The following is a 20555-nucleotide window of genomic DNA, read 5'->3' on the forward strand; positions in this document are numbered from 1 at the left end:
CTTTATGTTTGAATGGAGTTTGAGTAGCTCTAGCCATAAATACCTTTTATTTTTGATTGGTGTATTTAATGGGAGAGGGGTGGTGATCGTGGTTTGGCACCTGAGGAGGGAGTTCAACGTAACTGTTGGCTTTAGCAGCAGAACATCTAGATTCCCCCTTTTGAGACAGGTGCTGTATGATCTCAGTAGCACGATGTTCTCCCATTCTGCTGGGATTTGAATGGAAGGGGGCCACATAGTCTCCACTTCATTCCATGCTCCATTCCGTTTCTCTGAGCAGATGTTTATTATTGTACTGGGGGAGCATGTTGACCTCAGTTCTTCTAGGGGCTTGCAACTGCTTTTTACCTCAAAATTCTGAATCCCCTCTAGGTTTAATTGTATCTATCATCCCACAGGGTCTCAGAAAACACCTTGCAACAATACTCTGGGCTCCTACAGAGGGAATGGATCTCTGGGCCACTTTACCTCCCATGTGCATATGTGTACTTTTGGCACAATAACTGCACTACCAAATTAATCCATTCATTTATTTTAGATATGTACAAGGTCTCTTTTCAATGAAAAAAAAGAAAAAGAGATATCTGTTAAGATTTAATTCCCTTGGAAATTCTTAAGCTGCACTGAAGTGCCATCCTGGATAATCTTTGTGCTAAGGGGCTAAATTTATGGAATTGTGGTACTACTGGTGATATTAGCATTTTTAGTGTGAAGAACTATATCACCACCAGTACCAGTCACATGATGATGCAGGACAGAAAATGGATTCCCTGAGATCAGCTTGCTTTGTCAGGCCAGAGACACAGACCTTTTAAATAGATGTTACAACAAAATAAAACTTTTGAACATGACTAGAAGTCATACTTTACTCAGCATCCTACTTCATTGTTGTCCTTTCCTTTGTTACCTAAAAATATTTAAAAATAATTTTTTTTCTGAAGTGAAATGGCAGAGTAATAACTAGATCTCAGGGCATGCAGAATTCTGGGAAGTACATGCATTTAGAGAATATTAATTTTGCCCCTAAGGCAAAGAGGTCTCCATCTGCTCAAATCTTTCATTGCTTAGCCTATGAAAGACTCAACATTAATTTTCAGTGAATTCTTAATCTCCATAGGAATGGTTACTATGCTGACATTGCAAGCCAGTGTCACCATTTAAAATTCCAATTATCACTGATTTCTTTATGAACCTGTTTGCTTATGCTTAGTTTCTGACTTATTCCTACTAATGTTTTATCTTGAGATATGCTTTAATTAGTTTTAATCAGCCTGGAAATGAACTGTGAGTTTACTGGAGCTCTGCCAACAGGCAGTATGATTTTATGCTGTTTGATCTATTTAGATGTCTTATGCATTTTGGTTCATAAAGGCTGGAAGATCTAGCTGTATTACAGTCAACAGTAGCAATGAGAAATTGTTTCATATGTCATGGTTTCTGTCCTGGTTTTGGCCGGGATAGAGTTAATTTTCTTCACAGTAGCTAGTATAGGGTCATGTTTTAGTATTGTTCTGAAAACAGCATTGATGATACAGAGATGTTTTTGTTACTGCTGATTAGTGCTTACACAGAGCAAAGGCCTTTTCTGCTCCTCACACCACCACAGTGAGAAGGCTGGGGGTGGGCAAGAAATTGGATGGGAGCACAACCAAGACAGCTGACCCCAAATGACCCAAGGGATCTTCCAAACCATATGGCATCATGCTCAGCCTGTAGAGCTGAGGGAAGAAGAAGGAAAGGGAGGACATCTGGAGTGATAGCATTTGTCTTCCCAAGTAACCCTTATGTGATGGAGCCCTGCTTTCCCGGGGATGGCTGAACACCTGCCTGCCCATGGAAAGTGGTGAATGAATTCCCAGTTTTGCTTTGCTTAAGAACACATCTTCTGCTTTCCTTATTAAACTGCCTTTATCTCAATCCACAGGTTTTCCCACTTTTCCTCTTCTGATTCTCTTCCCTATTGCACTGTGAGGAACTGAGTGAGCAGCTGTGTGGAGCTTAGTTGCCAGCTGGGGTTAAACCATGACGACTTCATATGAAGGAAGCCAGGCAACTGAAAACTCTGTCATTTAGTAAACATGAGGAATAGGCATCCAAAGGCTGTTGTTCAATGTCTCCTACATATCAAAAAAAGAAATTATTTACCTTCCTAGACACATGAGTAACATTAACATCAGCTGGAACTGATAATTGTAATTTCTACAGAGACTCTTAAGTAACTCTTTTCTATCCCAAGAGATGATTTTTAAATCATTAGGGTATGTTTTGTTACTTCAGGTTACCTTATACCCTTCCACCAGTTTAGGAATTGGCCTCTCTGAAGTGTTTCCTGATGGTTTGTAAGAAGCTCATCTGTATAAGGCACTTTTTTACTAGTCTTTATTTTGAGAGATAGATTTATATCCACTTAATCCAGAGGAAGTCTATGATCTCTTTTGTGAGTTAGGTAGTTGTAAAAATGTTAAGCTCTTTGAAAGATTCCTATTAGACAAAAGTAAATAAGTAAATTGTTTGACACTTGCTAGTTGTGTCTAAATACCCAAGATCACTTTCATGTACAATAGTAAGAATGTGATTTCATATAATTCCATTTTAAATAAAGTGGTTGTATGCTACTTAAGAGAAGCTTGCTGATCTCATGTCTTGTCTCAGTTAGGTACCATGGTACTCTGAGGGCAGAATGCAAGTATGGTGCTTCATTGGGAACTTCAATTTCTATTGAAAAGGACTGATTTAGCACTACATTGCTTCTGAAATGATTCCCTGTAATCATCAGATCTGTTAAACAGAGGTTGACAGATTGACAGATGAATGGTCCTAAAAACGTTGATGCTGTTCTGTTATGCGCTGTAAAGAGAGAAAAATTGAAGAATAAGGAAAAAACTCAGTCAGCAAAATTGTGAGTGAGAGAGAAGTCTGGCAAAGGTTATATTATGTGCTATTAAAATAGGAATATGATGAGAGGATATGTTCTGTTCTACAGTAAAGAGAAAATAGACTCCCCATCCAGAAATTTTGTCTACTGTTGGCTCTCTGCAGGTGAGCAACTTAGCTATTTAGTGGGCTGCTTGAAGCAGTTTTTTCGGCCTTACTTCTTTAACACATACATCCCCCCCCCCTTGCTTCATTGTAGCATGCTGTCCCCTTCTGTTGCAGAATGCACCCCCCCCTAATTTTAAGGCTCCTTGGTTACTAAGAACAGTAGCAACCAAGGGGAATAGTGTAACAGTGATTGAGATACCACTCGCCAGTTCTCTCTTGAATGCTGTCGGTAAGGGGAGGGCAAGTGCTCTGTTTGTTTATATTAGGTATTTTATTCACTGTATTCCAGGGTTCGTGGATCTATGTCTATCTCACTAACCTCTAATATCCTGTTGACACCGGCTTGTGATGATGTCCTCCAACCTACTACTCAAGGAAAAGTGTAAGGCAGATAAGATTAAACACTGTGTAGAACAAGGCAGACTAAATTGTCTCTGCCTTCTGTTATAGGCAGAAACTTGAGAAAACTGCAAACCTTTCAAAGAGAATTTTCAAAAAACCTCAATACATTTCAGTCAGTACAGCTAAATGTATGACTGAAGGAGGAGTTGCAGGCCACTTTGTTACAACTATGTTACCAGTGCAGATGCTACTGCAGTAAAGTGTAAGAGTATCCCAACCACATTCAATCTACATGTGTCAAGGACCAATATCTGATTATACCTGATAACCCAGAGCCCAGGGTAAAGACAGAACAACTACTTGCTATCTTTTCCAGTACACAAACCAAGAGGCATTAGACTAAGCTATCAGGTGGCAAGATCAAAACAAACAAAAAAGGAGACAATGGATTAGAAAACATACAATAAAACTCTGTAACCTGTACTGTGGTGCATTATGTGCATGATAAAACTGCACACAGGATCAAAATTTGGAAACCTGTATTTTGCAGAAGAGAGGTACATTGTGGGGTCTTGCACACAGATAACAACTCTGACTCTGGAAGTCTCTAATCTGCAAATTGATAGTAGCTGGGTAAATATCCATTCCCTGTTTCTTCACTCTTTTTCAGGCATCCACGTTTGAATGGTCTTGCAATAAATAGAATGAGATAATGAGCTAGATGGCAGTTTTATATAGGTAGGATGAACACAAACTGGAAAAAAATGTGTCCTTCATGGGAATTGTGGGCAAGGAGGATATCAGAGGCACTCAGGCAAGTAGAATTTGTGACAATATTCTGGTGAGTAGAAGACTTCTAGAGACAACAGTGTGGGATGAAAAAAGAACTAGGGGCCTTAGATCATAGCCGTGGGCTGTTAACTTCGAAAAAAAAAGGGAAAAGGGAGAGGAGAGGTTTGGAGAGGAGAGGGGAGGGGGAGGAAAGGGAAAGCCCTGAACAGGGCCCTGGAGCTCCAGACACATGGAAACCTGAGGCCTGAAGGCTACTGCAGTGATGTAAGAACTGTCATTAAATGAAGGGCATACCTAGAATTATACTAGCATTTTATATGAAACTTGCCCTAAATTGCTCAGCTGGGACCTGAAATCTGTCACCTGACTGGTGGGACTTTAACTAGTGAAATTGCAGAGGAGGACTGAGAATGATTTTTTGAAAAAATACTTTATTTTTAGAAATCTCTGCAAGTTACATGAATATTATGTGGGGTCTTACTCTCAAGAATAGGCAGCAAGTGGAATGATCAATGGTTTAGCATGAGAGTCATACTGCAGTAATGTACTCTGTACCTGATGAGGTCAATTCTCTTGCTACTAAGATTGTAACTTTTAAGGTCAGACTGCTCTGTGGGAAAGGGAGTGTCTGTAAACAGCACATGTTCTGTATTATAAATGGGGTGGGATGCTTGCCCGAAGCACTTCTAGATAAGAACACTAATTTAACAGGGCACTGTTGGCCCTGACCATCCCTGTCTAATGCTGTCCAGGTCTTTCCCTTCACACACCCCATGACTCAGGATGCAATTTCAGACCCCCAGAGCCAATAGCTCCTGCCTCAGTGAACCCACAACAGGACCAGTCTCCAGCCCCCCATAGCCTCACCCTGCTTGGCTTGGACTCCATAAAACTGGGCCAACCCATGGGCCCACATCCCAGCCTGGTCTCAGCATGTCACAGTCCCCAGGGAGTTTCCTGATGATGGGGGTGGGGCTGCCCTGGTGCCCCCCTGGCTGCCCTGCTCCTAGCTAGAGAGATGGACAAGTCCTGGATGCCAGGCCCTGCCATGACTGACCTGGGGTGCCAATGACACTCCTGGCACCTCTGCTATTTTCAAATGAGTATGACCATGCACTTCCTTCTGTGGTTTGTTACAGACCAAGAAGCTCAAGAGCTGCTATTGGAAGCTGTGGCCTTTGGTTAACGGAGCCAAAAGGTCAGGGGCTTGAGATCACAGATGGTTTTAAAAGCATGTATGGTCATTTAATTTGTTGCTAGCATTAGCTTTACTTTTATTTTATCCAGACAGAAATATGCCAGAAATATGCCAAAGGAACATCATTATTCATGTAATATTTTAATATATAACTAAAGGAAAACTGCCATGATTCTTACACCCTCAGATGCCCATGAGAGTTTAAATATTGATGAGAGACAGAAACAGAAAATGGCAGTGTAACTTGAACTTTACATATAACTTCATTATACACAAATTTTGAGATCCTCTACTTTTGTATTTGTCTCAGTTCCACCCAATTTCAATGGATTTGGTAAAGCTGTACCATTTGATTATCCAGCCTGTGCTTTGTGAGGTGCATCCTTTAGAGGATGTGAGACTGAATTTTTGACATGTATGATCAAGTAATCTCATGTAAGCAGTTTCAGTCTTTTCAGTGAAATAAGGTCTGGAAATGAAGCTTTGTCTCATGAATGTTTTGGGCAGAGAAGAACCTTCTGAAATTCAACATGGCAAATGTACCTGGGGAGGAAAAACCCTGGGAACTGGTACAGGCTGGGGGGCAGACCTGGTAGAAAGTAGCTCTGCAGAGAAGGACCTGGGGGTCCTGGTGGACAACAAACTGCCCATGAGACAACAGTGTGTCCTTGTGGCCAAGAAAGTCGACAGATCCTGGGATGCATTAGAAAAGCATTGTCAACAGGGCAAGGGAGTTGATCTTGCCCCTCTACACCGCCCTGGTGAGACCGCATTTACAGTATTGTGTCCAGTTCTGGGCTCCTCAGTACAAGAGAGACATGGAGCTCTTGAAGCAGGTCCAGCAGAGAGCTACTGTGTTAGTCAGGAATCTGGAGCATCTCTTACAAGGAAAGGCTGGGGGAGCTGGGCCTGTTCAGCCTTGAGAAGAGGCAACTGAGAGGGGACATCATTAATGTCTATGAATATCTGAAAGGCAGGTGTTAATAGCATGGAATCAGGCTTTTCTTGGTGGTACCAACCAATAGGACAAGAAAAAATGGGCAGAAACTGATGCACAGGAAGTTCCACCTAAACATATGAAAGAACCTCTTTACTATGTGGGTGCCTATGCACTGGAACAGGTTGCTCAGAGGGGTTGTGGAGTCTCCCTCACTGGAGATAGTCAAGAATCGTCTGGATTCAATCCTGTGTAATGTGCTCTAGGATGACCCTGCTTGAGTAGGGAGGTTGGACCAGATGACCTGCTGTGGTTCCTTCCAACCTTACCCCTCTGTGATTCTGTGATTCTGCAAATGTGAATGGGGATTTTGCTTCGTGAAGAATAAACTACTGTAAATCTGGTCTCATTCCCTAGCATTTCTCTCTCTTGTTATAAAATAAATAAACAGCTATTCAAACATCCAGGAGGAAGGACTTGAGAAGAAAACATATTCAAAGAGTTTTGGGATCCTCCAAACCAAACGCATTGTGATTACTATTATTACTAGAGCACAAGTCTAATTGGAACATTATGTTTTGCTGTGGGCAGTAAATTCACTATTGCTACAAAATGATTAACAGTCTCACCACCTGTTACAGGTGTAATGATAACTGACAGATTTATTCATATCTAACATTGACATGATCTGCCTTTACATTCCTGTCTTTGCCTTTTAATTTACTATTTTCTTCAAGCAATAACAATATATTACATTTTAAATAATACCTATTTACTGATTAAAGGTACAGTTTCTTTTCATGTTTTTCTTCTTAAATAATTACCCTAAATCCTGGCTTAAAGATTTAAAATACCTTAAAATATGCCACTAAATGTGAAAATAATGCACTCATTTTTAAAGATTTATTGTTGCAAAGCTATGTTGTACAGGCTGAGACCAAAGGTCTGTTTAGCTTGCTGTTTCCTATTTTGATGGTAGCTCATAGATAGTGCTTAGAGGGAGAACAAGAATCAGGGCAGACGCAGAACAATGTGCCTTTGAAACCTCCCAGTTTAAGGCATTTAACAGGGCAGACTTTCTGAGCCAGGGGCTGTTATTTGTCCATTGTGTTTAAAAGCCTCTAGTGGACCTGTCTTCTGTGATTTTTGTCTAGTTCTTTTTTGAGCTTGTTCAGCCTTTTGGCCTCAGCAGCTTACTGTGTCAATGAGTTAGACAGTTTATTATGTAATGTGGGTTTAAATTTGGGACCTGGAAATTTCATTAGATGCCCTCCAGTTTCTGGATTGTGAGGAAATATATACTGAATTCTTTTGTCCTCGTTTTCTATGACTGCCACCAAAATCACTGGGAAGCAAGGATTCTTCTATGGTTTGAATGAGAACTACAATGTAACTAAATAAGAAAAGCATCCAATTTTATTTGTTAACACAAAACATTTATAAAAATCACTGATCCCAAGAAACATGGTGAAACTGTTTTCTGTCCTGTGATACAGTTCTACGGTCAGAATGGGGTAAAAACTGTAATGCATGAAACATTTGCCTGCTGGGAAAAGAATGATGATAATGACTTTAATACGTTTGCTAACAAATACGTGTCTCTAACATGAGTCCTATGCAGATAACCTACTTTAAATGCATGAAAAGATAAAAATTAAGGGATGTATCAGTAAACATGGAAAGAAACCTCTGAGAAACGAGCTCATATTAGAAATAATTGTAGTCCAATAGTGACAGAAGGTATTAAAATAAATTTAGAAAGAAAGAAAGAGACATGATTTGCTGTCAGGCTGTTTTCTACTTGTAAGACTTCAGGTGAGTCCTTGTTATTCATCAAATATGGCCTCTTTCTAACTCCATAGTGGAGATGGCAGCACAACTGAGGATGACAGGTAAAGGGCCTTGTAACCCTATATCTTCTAAACATTTTTGTTGCAAAAGTTGATGGATTTCTTGGATGTTCCTTGAATTTTTCCTGTATTTTCCAAGTTTGAGTAAGCATGTCTCCACATGTTCAGGGGAAGCTTTCACCACATTAATAGCCTTTTAGTGTAACATGGAATTTCCTAGTGTGTAAGCACAATTTAAAGAGAGAAACCAAGAGTGCACCAGCAAGGAACCACAAAGGGAAAGCTACACTTTCCACATGATGGTTCATGGCAAGAGTTTGAGCTGGATGATACGCCAGCACCAAACTCAGAATTTGTCTTTTCTGTGCTATTAAGGGAGCCCCTCTCCCCTTCCTCTTTTTCTCCTTCCATCTAGACAATGTTTGATACTAAAAAAAAAAGGAATAAAAGCCAGAACATGTAAACACTTAGGAAGGGAAGTTTGGTGAAAAGATTGGCTGATCTGGGATGGAAAGTCTGTTCCTTGCTGTGACTGCAACAAAGCATAAAGTGTCTGAGATACTTTCTGTCAGGGGAAACATGGGCTATTCCACAAGGACAGGGGTTGTGATGACATGTTCATTCCTGCCCGGCACAACCATGTCTTCCCCAATGGGGTGCAATCTCACAATTCTAAAAAAGCAGAGAAGGCCTGACAAAAGCAGTCACACATGGTCCAGATTGATGGACAAGCCCAAAGTGAGGAGGTCCCAGGGTGGTCAGGCAGTGGGTCAGGATCAGGGGCCCAAGTCAATGGGCTACGGGCCAGGCACAGGTGTGACTACCATACAGATATGATGTAGCCCAGGTGGAGCCCAGTTGCAAGAATCATGGCTGAAAGCCGCCCCTAAGGAAGCAGGGAGCCCTTGCTGAGGCACCCACAGAAAGCTTTTTCTTCACAATGGCTCTTATCAGCAGGCTGGCCCCGTATAGCCAGCTACAAACCTAGAAGGGGAGAGTGCATTCAAGGCCCTGACACACCATCAGCAAGTGTATGAGTATGTAATTGCTAAAACGTGTTTTGCTATTTTTTTCTTACAATTAGAACTATAAAGTTGGTCTCAATACAGAGATATTTGCCAACTCTGGTTGTCTGTATGCTCAAAGACAGAGATTTATGCTGTTAAAGATAAAAGTCCCACTGATGATTCAATGTCACCATGTTGCCACATAATTAAACACACTTTGTGGTTTTAAATTCTATGGAACATCACCAGCTTAGATTGAATTCCTTCAAGGTTGCAGGTCATGGGAGGTGACCCTGCCGCTCTACTCAACCTTAGTGAGGCTCCTTCTGGAGTACTGTATCCAATCCTGGGCTCATTCCAAGAGGGACATGAGTTCCTAGAGTGGATGCAACAAAGATGGTTAAGGAACTGGAGCTTAAGAGGAAAGGCTGAGGGAGCTAGGCCTGTTTAGTCTGGAGAAGAGAAGATCAAGAAAGAATTTCATCAGTGTCTTTGAGTATCTGAAGGGAAGATGTCAGGAGGATGGACCCGGGCTCTTCTTGGTGATGCCAAGCAATAGGACAAGAGACAACAGGTACAAACTGATGCACAGGAAGTTCCACTGGGATATGAGCAAGGTCTGCTTTATAGTGTGTGTGTCCGTGCACTGAAACAGGTTCCCCAGAGAGGTTGTGGAATCTTTCTCACTGGAGGTATTCAAGAACCATCTGGACAAAATTTTGTGCAATGTGCTCTAGGATGACCCCGCTTGAGCAGGGAGGTTGAACCAGATGATGCACTGTGGTCCCTTTCAACCTGACCCATTCTGTAATTCTGTGATTTTGTGATATCATCTCACATTTATTCATGTGATGACATACTTTTTTTCTCTTAGGCTCTACTTCGTTCAGTATGCTGTATGGATGGCTCTACAGAAGGATAGTTGCTGCAAAGTAAAGATACTTTAATTTTTGCACACCATTATGAAGCACATAAAGGAATAAGGTTTTAATTGTTATTTACAATAAAAAATTATCATTTGTCATCTTTGTGTATGGTCTAGGTTTCATTACTGCTACAAAAATTCAAATGTTGCTTATATCAAACTTGGAGGACATTCAATAAGGGAAGGGCTCACAGGGACAAAAAAGCTATTGGTAGGTTAGAGCAGTTGGCTCCTGTGTAAGAGAATTCTCTCTGTCGTGACAAGTTTAAATTATTCCTATTAACTGTAAACCAGAGTTTCAAAGAAAGTGCTAAACATACAAGCCTGTTACTGGATCCATCGGAAACTGAGACTCAGACACAGAAATAGCTACAAGAATGATAATTACTCTGAAGAAACAGACACCGCTCATCTCCAGGTAACAGTCATGTAAATGTTTTGCTTGCCAACCTCTAAATTTGGTTAAACCCTGATGTCTTTAAAACTTCAACCCTTTTCCTGTCAGGAGAAATGTGAAGGTAAATTCTGTTTTTGTCAAGCATTCAGATATAGTAGTCAATATCATAAAATAAATCATAGCTACTAATTTTCTATTTAGAGTACAATCATCTACACATATTATAACAAACAGGACTGAATAATCCTTTTGCAACCCCTTGTATAGCCTGATGATTTGTTGCTAGTGGGGACCATACCACAGATCAGCCAAAAAACCTTCAGGTTGTTGTTAAACTCCTGAAGAGAGTACCTACTTCTATCTTCTCATGAAAACCATTAGTACATTTTGCTTTTCTCTGGTGGACATAGCAGTGTTAGTTTTTCTCCATTCTCCTAATCTGATCTTTCATGTAACATATTTGCCATTCAGAACATGTTTTCCCCTGCCCCCAGCTAATGAGTAGAAGCAGAGCACCAACTGGAGGCTTCAAAAGAAGGCTTCTCATAACGCGTACAGCCATTACTGCCTGAATTCACAAGAACAGCTTGTATATGTCTTACATTTTTAGAATCAATATGCTTTGAACTCCATCTTTGACAACAGAAGTTTGGTTTGACTTACTCTGACCTTGTCTGTATAAGGGCGAACTGCCCTTGAGAATTCCCTGTCATCAAACCTGCTCAAGTTCTGCCTTCATTTTTAGATTTCATAATGACAACAAATACTGTGAGGAAATCAGGTCTGTATTGAGCACAGAAAATTTAATAGTGTCTTTATCTTCCTTAAGTCCTGCCTCTAGCATAGAAGCTGAATTTTTTGTCTGACATTATGCACTACTTTGAATTAGATTTAACAAAACTTTTATGTTTTTCTTAAAACAGCTGCATCTGGACACATATGATGTTCATATAAGATTCTGTTACTATACAGGATGGATCCTTCTAGGATGAGTTTGGCCCCTTAAAAGTTTATGAAATTAATTTCTTTTCTTGAAGTAATTTTTGGTTTATTAATTATTCTTTGATTAGATGCTGAGCTATAACTTGAAAAATATTCAGTTTCTGAGGAACACAGTTGTTTTTTCTGCTTGGGGCCTGTTCAAAAGAAGTCTTTGGAAGTCAAGTTCAAATTAAACTGTACTATCAAAGGTGAACTGATTGAATGAATCACATCATCTTGGTTGTCTTTAATAAATGCAACTGCAAGTGTAGTAACTTAAGGGTCAAAATTTAAAACTCAGTCCTCATACAAAAAGCTTAATTATACAAATAATTTTGATTTACTACGGAAGTTAGGAAACCTCTACAAAATTGCTTTAATGAAACAGTAAGAGAATGCACAGGCTTGCACATTCATTTAATAGTCATTCAGCAATGTTAATGAGATTTCAAAAGAGCAGGTGAATAGAAAAACATAACCAAATATTTCAAAACCTCTAAATAACTCTATCACTCTACACCTGCAGAAATTCTGTTTGTGACCTCTGAAACTAAACTTGCTACTTTTGAGCAACCTATTCTGGTTAGGACCTACCAATTGATAGGTCATTCTTTTATCAGGGTTAGAAAACCATTACCTTATTTTCACTCTTTTCTGGGTGTGAGCCTCTGTGGTTCTTTATGGACATTACCGAGGGCTGACTCATGCTTAAATGTTGATAATTTCAAAGTTCAGTTCCTGCTTTTTTGTTTATTTTGCTGTGCCTTGTCCCTGGAGTTCAAATCTCTTCATACGGGTTGTTGAGAAATTATAATCCTTTGAAAATCACTGTCAAACACAATGAGAAAAAGAAGTCTATAGACAAAGTATACATGTGGGCCAAAAATAAATGAAAATGAGGTTAAGAAGGCAGTGTAGGCTGGGCTTGATCAACGTTCTAATTTGTTGACAATAATGTGTTTCATTCTTGACAGTGATATTTTGTTCACAATTTTTCAGTCTATGGTTTATGAGGGAAAACAAACACAGTTGAATAATATCACTATTACTTCGAATCACATCATAGATCCTTGGATCATTTCTCTTCTGATTCTCATGGAATGTCTTGTCACTTTTTGTAGGACTTTAAGGACTGACTCAACCTGATGCCTCATGGGAGGGGGCTGAAAACAGGTCTGGTTGGCCTTCTACGAATATAACCTTAACTTCTGTTCCGACTTTGGTATACTTGGCTTGCTCATTTCTTCCTCAATTAGTGATCTTTGGAGCCTTGACTTTCTGATAAATGCTTTTTAAATGTTTTTAAATGTTTTCACATTTAGCATTTATGACACTGATTTAAAAGATGAATTTTTTCCTTGGCTTGCAAATTAGTCATGACCTGATAACTGAATTATGCCCGTTAGGGACATTAGTGACATATCACAGAATCCCAGAATCACAGAATATGTTGAATTGAAAGGGACCCACAAGGACCATCGAGTCCAGCTCCTGGCCCTCCATAGGACCATCCCCAAGAGTCACACCATGTGCCTGAGAGTATCATCCAAATGCTTCCTGAACTCTGGCAGGCTTGGTGCTGTGGCCACTTCTCTGGGGAACCTGTTCCCGTGCCCAACCACCCTCTGGGTGAAGAACCTTTTTCTGATGTCTAAACTAAACCTCACCTGACACAACTGCAGGCCATTCCCGCAGGTTCTGTCACTGTTTACCACAGAGATCAGTGCCTGCCCCTCCTCTTCCCCTCATGAGGAAGTTGCAAACAGCAATGAGGTCACCCCTCAGTCTCCTCTTCTCCAGGCTGAACAGACAAAGTGCCCTCAGAAGCTCCTCACATGGCTTCCCCTAAAGACCCTTCACCATCCTCATTGCCCTCCTTTGTATGATCTCTAAGAGCTTAATATCTTTCTTATATTGCGGTGCCCAAAACTGCACACAATATTCAAGGTGAAGCTGCCCCAGTGCAGAGCAGAGTGGGACAATTCCCTCCTCTGACCAGCTGGTGATGCTTTACCTGATGCCCCCCAGGACACAGTTGACCCTCCTGGCTGCCAGGGTACTACTGACTCATATTCAACTTGCCATCGACCAGGACCCCTAGCTCCCTTTTCATGGCACTTCTTTCCAGCATCTCATTCCCCAGTCTGCACATACATCCAGGGTTGCCCCATTCTGGGTGCGGTATCTGTCCCTCTCCCTTGTTGAACTTCATATGGTTGGTGATTTCCCAGTTCTCTAATGTGTCAAGTTCTCTCTGCAGGGCCTCCCTGCCTTTGAGGGAGTCAACAGCTCCTCCCGGTTTTCTGTCATCTGCAAACTTGCTTAGTATCTCTTCCAGTCCTGTATCCAAGTCATTTATGATGATTTTGAAGAGCATTGGGCCTGAGATGGAGTCCTGTGGAACTCCACTAGTGACAGCTCACCAGTCTGACGTTACCCCACTCACTGTTACCCTCTGTGCTCAACCCGTGCACCAATTGCTCACCCACCCCATGATGTGTTTATCCAGTTGTGTACTGGACAGCTTGTCCAGAAGGATCCTGTGAGAGACAGTATTGAAAGATTTACAGAAATCCAAAAAGATTATATCAACTGGCTTCCCATGATCAACAGGCTGGGTTACCTTTCATAAAAAGAAATCAGATTTGACAAGCAGGATGTTCCTCTCTTGAAGCCGTGCTGGCTGCGACCGATGACTCTGTTGTCTTTCAGGTGTTTTTCAATAATTCCCAGAATAATCTTCTCCATAACTTTACCAGGTACTGAAGTGAGACTGACAGGCCTGTAGTTTCAAGGGTTCTCCTTCTTGTCCTTCTTGAAAATTGAGATAATGTTGACCAACTTCCAGTCAGCTGGGACCTCTCCAGATTCCCAAGACAACTCAAAAATCATTGAGAGGTTTTGTGATTACATCAGCCAGCTCTTTGAGGATTCTTGGATGAATCCCATCAGGTCCCATAAATTTGTAGGAATCCAGCTGGAGCAGCAAATCCTGCACAGTTTCAGGTTTGTCTGGGAGTTGATAATTCTTGCAGTCATGGTCCTCCAGCTCAGGATGCTGAGACCACCTTTGTCCATCATCCGTGTTGAAGACAGAGGCAAAAAATGCATTAAACATCTTTACCTTGAATAATTTGACAATGAAACTGAATTAATGTACCATAAAAATCAAAGTTAATAACTATTTACTCACTTATCTTTTTAGCGAAAACAGGTTGGTTAACTTGCTTGCCCACAATTGCCCTTCTGTGCTAAACAGGTGACACAAGCTGTCACAAGGCAACAGTTCCTAACAAGAATTAGAATTCTACATGACAAAATTTTACTGCATAAATAAAAGTAATATAATTTAGTTATTAAACATGAATTAAATCTATTTTGAATTCTTTAAATCCTGGGTTCATCTCCTCTGAATATTTAAATATTTGTAACCTGGCCTATCTATGTAATTTGGCATTTTTTGTTCTTAAAATTGTATAAAATGTATAAAATCATTAAATATTTGTTCATCTATCTGTTCTGTTAAGATATAGTCTAGATATTCATGAAATGGATGATGAAGAGTGGGATTTCAGTACTACATGAACCTTGAACTATTGCTGAAGGTCACTGGGTTACGTTTGTTCATCTTCTAAATTGGAGCAAACCATCATGTGGAAAAATACACCAGGCTTCTAAATAAAAAGGAATCATCAGCATACATAATTTCTGTTTGTTTGGGTTTTTATTTGTTCCTTAACATGTTTTTGGTCACAATTTTGCTCATTCTCGGCTAATTCTCTACTGTTTCTTCTCCCTATAACTCCTACATTTTGGATTTCATAGGCTGGGAATCATGAAAATCTCGCACTCTTGTTCTTACTAAGAGAGTTAGAATAGATAGGAACTTGACAGAAACACAAATCTAACAAAGCAGAGCAACAGGGCTAATAGGGAAAAGGAGCAGGGAGGAAATATAGAAAGAAAATCCCCACTGGTCTAATGCAGTAATGTGTACTGGTCTGCATTGAGCTTATTTACCTAGAATTGAGCATTACTGTGTGTTATAGAGAAATGGTGCTGCTACATATTAATCACAATCAGAGGTATTTACATCCTTTGGTACCATGCCTGTGGAGTATCTTGTGTCCTTTATCCTGCCTCTCTGGTGACAACTGAAAAGGGGTTTGGCTGATTTGTGAAAGCCTCTCTGAGTCGAGGTCCTTGTGCCTTCACACGTGCTGGGTGGCAGCCCTCTGTCACATTCACTCTGTTTGGCACAGGTACATCATCATACGTTATGCTGACTGTGTGCGGACCCTTTTCAAATGGCGTATACTCTACTGAATATGTTCCATCTGCATTGTCTTGGATGAGACAGTCTGGGGGGGAGCCGGACGAGCTCGTGATCTGCGTCCTGATGTGGTCACCACCGGCCTTTGTTAGAGGTCAAGCATCCACAGTGAACTCAGTTGTAGCTTCTCGGAAGACATCTTTTCCTTCTGCTCCTGGCCCAAACACTTTAACTCTGCTTGTGTCCACAGCTGGCTCCACTTTGACCCGGGCTGGGAATTTAGGTACTTGGTCTCCTCTATATCTCATCTTAATTGTGTACATGCTGGCCGAGAGCAGCACATACGTAACAACATACGTCCCGTCCTTGTTATCATCGATCTGGACCTCGGCTTTGGAACCAGTATCTGACACCACGTCCACCCGCAGGTCCCTGGGACCTGCTTCTGTGCAGTCAACATTCAGTAGCCCTGCCTCACCTACTTTATCACGCTCCAGACCCGGGCCTGTGGCAATGACTTTAGAGACATCAAACAGCATTTCTCTGTCTGCCTTAAAGGGTGAGCTGGGAATGTGAACTTCTTCAACAGCTCCAGAGGGGCTGTGGACTTTAGCGTCGATCTTGCCCTTTGCCCCGTTCAACCTTATAGCAAAGGATGCTGTAGTTCATGGGCAGAGTAGGCAGGTACGTGACTGTGCATGTCCCGTATTTAGAACTGTGATCAAGGTTTAGTCTATAGTTTTCCATACTTTTTCCTTCTCACGTAGCCATAAAAGTCCCAGCAATTAATCACCTGAGGACTGATGTTTTACTAATGGCTGAGTCTGCACCATACAAGTGAAATAATGACTAAGAGATGCCTTAGGTGCCCAGTGCACATCCAGAGATTGAATTGCTTTAAAATTTGCCAGTGTGAACATAGCTAACTGTTTCACTGAAGGTCATTTGAGCTAAAACCCCTTTAATGACTTTTGATCCCATAGCAATGACATGCCCTGTGAATTTCCTTAATGACTTTAAAGTCTCCCTGCCATTTCCAATGTCTTTTGTACTTGGTAAAGTAGTTATTCTTTTACACTACAGAGAATCTTCTATTTTCAAACTAGACAGAGAGCATATAATAAGACTCAATGATTCACTGGGTTTCTAGAGATTCCATTCCACTTACTTCTGTCTGACTACACCTGGGAGAGATACATGGTTTGCCATCAGTGGCAGAAATCATGACTGAATTGTTTGTGCAGAGAGTAATTTGCTAAAATATATCTTAGGTGAGAGGTCTGGGGTCTTGCTGGAGAACTTAGATTTTATTCAAAACTGAATACCAAATCCTTGCCTAAAGGCTTCTTTGTAATAATGAATTTGGTCATGATACCAAGCATGAGGAGAAGCTTGCAGGTGGGAGGAACAATGTAAGATATCATCTCAGTCCCTAAGGGTTTCTCTGGATAGGTAGTTTTACGTACTGACTTTTAAAAGCGTGTGACTATGAATCCGGAACTGGTCCTGCCTATGCCAAAATCTGAGTTTAAGTGGAATGTACACATTAACTTGACTAAAATTCAGAGTAGCCTTAGAAGTAAATGTTTCTGATGATTTGGTTGTAACACTGACCTTTGAATGTAATTTTCTTCAAAGAAGTGGACAAAAAGGTGAAAGTGCTCTGTTATAGACCAAGACCAAGACCAAGAAAAGCCTAATATTCAAGATAGCTTTAAAAAGCTCCCTGCAAATATTATTTTGGTTTAAAAAAAAGAAGTGTGTAGGGGATTTCCATGATGCCCTGAAATGTCACAATGGAAGTATGAAGAGGGACTTTCTTAAACCACTGCAAGGCATAGTCCACCTTATTATTCAGTAGGCAGGGACAAGCCAATGTTACACAAACAGAAATAGCTAAATACCTTTTCTGAGCTAGGTGGAACTTTCATCATATGCCAGATATGAACTCCGGGAATTAATTCTGGCTCTTCTGACTATGCTATGTTGTTACTTCTTTAGTATTCAAATGAATAAGTGGATATCATAAACAAAACATATTTACACATGGGAAAAATAAAATGATTGTTCTCTTTTTCTTTTTTTTTTCCTTCAAATAATCACTTCCCTTACCTGCAGAGTATCCCATGGATACCTCATAAGATTAGAAAGATCACTGTATTCTTTGTAAACACGTAAATACAAACATTGAGTTGGGGGGTGGCGTTGTGAAACTAGGACCTATGTGTTTTCATTCATGTTATTTTTCAAGATAAAGGAAAGTAAGATTCTTCCAGTGATAGTAGGAAGTCATTGAAAGTGAGGGTTGAGATACAGCAATGAGAATATCATATGGCTTTAAGTGAGCTGATTTTTTTTTTTTAAATGGCGTTCTATATGTCATTATTTGGTGAGAATCTCAAGGGAACAGAGATCAACCAGTTCAAGGCTTAGAGAAGAATTATGTCTCTGGGACAAAAATATTCAGGATTTTAGACTTCATGGCTTAGTGGCCAGATTTGAAAAATACTTAGAGACAGAAAGATGCAAGTAGGCTTTTTAATCCCTAATTGGAATAAACTGAAATAGACTCCCAGGAATATTTGAAAACTCCCATAGGTGTCATTGTCTTGACTAGAATGACCTAGATGATTGAGCTCTTTTTCAGAGTTACTCAGGCAGTTAGCAGTTCTACCACTTGGCCTGCTTTTTCCTAGATACAGAGCAAAATAGCTTGAGGTATAGTTGATCCCCTTTGAAAGATAACATGCTTTTATGAAAAACTCATGGGCTATGTTCAATATAGAAGAGGCTGGATTGTTTTCAGAAATGTGGGATTTAGTACAAGAGCAGGAACGTGTTAATGGAGGTTCTCACCAGGATAGGCTTGAATAAGTTGTTTCCCATACAAAGAAAAGGGATCTGGCAAACAGGGAATACTATTTTATCAGCTGTAAATGCTCAGGTATGCTGTGCTCAAAGGCCTAATGAGTTTTTAGATGGAAACTTAACAAAGCAAAGGTAATAAAAATGTGTGTATTTGTAAATTAATGAAACTGTCAGACTGCCAGCTGATAATACTATGCGTGATACCTTATCAGTTATTAGTCTTCAGGCATTATTTCCCTTTATACAACAGATTTGTGCATGGTCATTGTGAGTTGTCTTCTGTGAGGAAGACTGAATTAATAATGGGATTAGTATAAACCGAATCAAATCTGGGACAGCTGAAACTGGTTAATTTAGTCAAATAATTAAAAGCTGTCTCTGCCTGAGTCACCTTGGGGAATTTTGTTTCTATTTACAGAGTAAATAGTCTGACTACAGTAGGTATTGTCTCTAAGTAGAAACCAGACTATACTGTGTAAACAGTGAGTTGCCAAATAGTTGATGGCAGATAACCAGGTGCACCAGCCTTGCTGGGCACATTCCTTAGACCATACCTTTGGAATGGAGTTCTTGATGTAGCACTTTGCACGTGGCTTGTTTAGACTGAAAGTGTGATTGCACAGCTACACAATGACTTGACTGGTCATTTTAAGGGCAGATGGAAGAGATTTAAGCTTTTCTACATTTTTATCCAAAACAGTTGGATTAGGGAAACATCAAAAGCCTTTCACTTGGAGGTGCTATACCAGTTATGCCTATTCTGAAATCTTTTTCACAAAAGAGACTTGTATTGGTAGGCTAAAAGATGTTTGGTGCTGATATACGGGAGGAATGCAGCCCTCTACTCTATGGAAAGGAAAGAAATGGCTAAGAAATTCAGACATTTTCTGTTTTTCGTTTGTTTTGTTTTGGTTTTTTTTTTTTTATATTACTTTGAATCAGCCTAGTTCCTTTGTTCCTGAGAGAGGGAACGAGACTGTTATAATTTGGTAAACGTGTTTAACTGTTGATTTTCACCATAATGGAGGTCAGCAGAGTGCAACCAACACAAGGATGAGTTCAACCATCATGTCCCTTCAAACACCCTAGGAAAGTGAAAATGCAAAAGGGCCATGCAGATATCCATGGCAGGACCCTATGAGAAGAAAGGTGACAGGGAGAAGAAGAAAGGATCATTCCTCAACACTGACTGGAAGAGTTCTTAATATTTTCTTTGTTGAACTTTTTTGGAATACCAAAAAGCAAACAGAAACCTTTTATTTTAAGGCATGTTTTGGGCAAATGTTTAAACAGTGATTTCTATTTTCTTCACTGTAGGTCACCAATTCACTGTTTAAAGTGCACAGTGACTAAATATTCCATGCAGAAGACAGTACATGGGAAGAAGACAAGCACATATATAATAAGGGCCTGTGAGAAACATGGATAAAATTTCAGGATGACTTAAATCATCTCTTTGCAACATATGTACAGGCTGATGATCAGAATTTAGGTTGCATGCAATTTTCAGAGATGTAGTAAAACTCTAAGGTATAAAACAGGTATATCATAAATGATCAGCTTGGAAGAACATGTGAGCATGTAAGGGAAAATAAATTAGAGGCACCCGAATTTCCTTTACTATGGCACAATTTCAGATTCAGTATTTTTTCCTGTCTCAAAGTACAAAAATGGTACATTTTATAACTGTCTCTGACAGCAGTGCATCAACAGAGAAGGTGACCAACCAGAGAATTTGGCACATTAAGTAAACTGATAAAGTAAATAGGTAACATAAGACACTTTGCTATCTGAATATGAAGTAATTTTAATTTTGATTTTCAGTCTTTAAACACAGGTACTTTTCTTGAAAAATGATATTTGTCAAAAAAGTGTTTTTCTGCAATAGCAATTTCCATTACTTTTCTTCCCAGATTGTTTTAACCATCATATGAAGAATAAGA

General features: G+C 40.1%; 1 pseudogene; it reads right to left on the reverse strand.

Annotated features, from left to right (window-relative positions):
- Positions 1 to 15602: 15602 nt before the first annotated feature.
- LOC115308008 lies at positions 15603 to 16283 on the reverse strand (annotated as a pseudogene).
- Positions 16284 to 20555: the final 4272 nt, after the last annotated feature.

The sequence above is a fragment of the Manacus vitellinus genome, unplaced genomic scaffold, assembly GCF_001715985.3.
Source record: "Manacus vitellinus isolate BGI_N305 unplaced genomic scaffold, ASM171598v3 scaffold_89_pilon, whole genome shotgun sequence".
Taxonomy (NCBI): Eukaryota; Metazoa; Chordata; class Aves; order Passeriformes; family Pipridae; genus Manacus; species Manacus vitellinus.